The sequence below is a fragment of the Arachis ipaensis genome, chromosome B06 (genome assembly GCF_000816755.2).
Source record: "Arachis ipaensis cultivar K30076 chromosome B06, Araip1.1, whole genome shotgun sequence".
Classification (NCBI taxonomy): Eukaryota; Viridiplantae; Streptophyta; class Magnoliopsida; order Fabales; family Fabaceae; genus Arachis; species Arachis ipaensis.
In genome coordinates, this window is record NC_029790.2 from 103,804,610 (window position 1) to 103,807,443 (window position 2,834).

Consider the following 2,834-nt stretch of genomic DNA (forward strand, 5'->3'; position numbering starts at 1 on the left):
TTTTTCCTAAAAACTACTAGAAGTAGACTAAAAACTAACTAAAACACACTCTAAACTATATGAAATTATCCCCAAAAAGCGTATAAAATATCCGCTCATCAGTGTCCCCAAGACTACATCATTTTTTATATCTTTTGCAATAATAAATTCGGTGGGAATTCTGAGATTGCCCTTTTCAACAAAAACACCTGTTAGTTTGAAATTGATACTTAGTCTTTCGCCCGTTATCGAGCTAAGGCGTTCAGTAGATTTTTTGAAATATTTTGTGGGGATCAGACCTTCCTTAATACAGTTTGAATCTGCACCTGAGTCAAAGAGTGCAATGGTGTCGAAAACAAAATCTTTAACGGCAATTCGGATATGAACACGATGTTTCATAAAAGAGAATACATTGATTATTCTCAAAATTTCGTTTCCCTCGTTGTCGTCAGAAATTTTATTTTCTTGTTCCTTAGAACACTCTGTTTGGTTTGAAAGGGGATCAAGTTCTTCATCACCAGATTCTCCCCCTTGCACTAATTGAGAGAGAATGAGTTGATGATTGTCTTGGTTTCTCTTGATTTCCTGGATTTCTCTTTTAAGATTGTTGACCTCGGACTGGAGGTCCTGAATAGTTATGGGACGAATAACTTGTTTTTCTAATTTTTTGAAAATAGGTTTGACATCATATTTATTGCTAAGGACCAAATTTTTGGGTTTTTTCTCCTTTTGTAAAGATCTTTTTAGTTTCAAAAGAAAGTCTTTCTTTTGTTCTGGATTGTCAATAGCCTCAATAGCATCAAATAGGAGATCTTGATCTTTGGATAAAACACCAATTTGCTTGACATCTGAATCTTCGGATGATTCAATGTCATCGATTTCGATGTTATTGATATCATCCGAAGATTCTCGGTCTGAATCATTTTTTGAACTTTCTAACAGCATATTATTAATCTGTTCCTCAATCAGGGGATCAAGGTTTAGATTATTAATCTTTCCTTTTAACCGGCAGTATTTGCTAATATGTCCAGGTTTCTTACATGTATAGCAAATAATGGGGTTCTTTTGAGGGTAATTTTGGAAATTCTTTTGGAAACTCTTTTCATTTTTGGGTTTTTGAAAACCTTTTCTATATCTTCTGAAATTCTTTTCAGGATTAGGTTTAAAAACTTTTTAATTGGATGGTCTTTTGGATTTCTTAGGATGACAAGCAGGAAGACCGAATTGTTCACAGAAAGTTCCCAGATCAATACGATTTTGGATTTTTTCACGTGCAAGTTGCCTTTGGATTTTGTCATCTTGACAAATCTTTAGAGCAACCTTCTGGATGAAAGAAACCAGTTGACCATAACTTAGCTCATCATAGGGTATTATACCATCTGGGGTTAAGCTTTGTATTTTATCCCTTACTTTATCTCCCAGGGATTTTGGGAGTCCAGCAAGGAACTTCTCTTTCCAGAAAGGTTGTTGACGACCCAGTGCACTTGCTGGTTAGTTGTATCGAAGTTGTGACAATTATGTATTGAGATCAGAGCACCAAGCTTTGGAGCCATTACCAGGATTCGTTCGAGCCTGGAGATCACAATTTCGTGCACCAAGTTTTTGGCGCCGTTGCCGGGGATTGTTTGAGTTTGGACAACTAACGGTTCATCTTGTTGCTCAGATTAGGTAATTTTCTTTTTATTTTATTTTCAAAAATTTTTCCAAAAATATTTTCAAAAAAAAAAAATTTTTCTTTTGTTTTCGAAAAATATAAAAATGTTTTCAAATATTTTATTCAAGATTTTTAAGAATGAATTCTAGTGTTTCATGAAGCATGTGAAGCCTGGCTGGCTGTAAAGCCATGTCTAAATTCTTTTGGACTGAGGCTTCCAAACCATCAGAGGTAATTTACATACTTGATAAATGATGAGCAGCAATTTGTTATCAAGATCAATATACTCTGGTGTTAAATGCTGAAGCTTGGCTGGCCATTGGCCATGTCTAGTGTTTTGGACTGGAGCTTTCTTTGAAAGCTTGGCTAGCTAGTGAGCCATGTCTAATTCCTGGACTGAAGCTTTAGACTAACATGGCAAGATTCCTGGAATTCATATTAAAAATTTTGGAATCCTTATTTTTTTTCTTTTTCATATAATTTTCGAAAAAAAAAATCATCATATCTTGTGATTTCTTGTGAATCAAGTCATTAATTGTGATTTTAAAAATCAAATCTTTTTCAAAACTAATTTCAATCATATCTTTTTAAAAATATCTTCTTACCTTATCTTTTTCAAAAATATCTTTTCAAAACATCTTTCCTAACCTCCTAACTTCTTATCTTTTCAAAATTTGTTTCAACTAACTAACTAACTTTTTGTTTGTTTCTTAACTTTTTCAAAACCACCTAACTAACTCTCTCTCTCTAATTTTTGAAAATATCTCCCCCTTTTTCAAAAATTTCTTTTTAATTAACTAATTATTTTTATTTTTTATTTTTGATTTCAAAAATTTTCGAAAATTTCTAACACTTTTCAAAAACCATTTTTCAAAAATCACTAACTCTTTTTCAAAATAATTTTCGAAAATTATCCCTCCTCCATCCTATTCTATTTATTCATTCATATCCTAACATCTCATCTCACATCTCTTCCATTCGTACAGTTGTGTTTCTTCCTTTACATCACATCCTTTATCTCCCCCTCTTCTTCTACTCACACAGGGATCCCTACACTGTGGTATAAAGGATCTCTATTATTATTATTATTTTTCTGTGCCTTCTTCTTTATCATATGAGCAGGAGCAAGGATAAGAACATTCTTGTAGAAGCAGATCCAGAACCTGAAAGGACTCTGAAGAGAAAATTAAGAGAAGCTAAA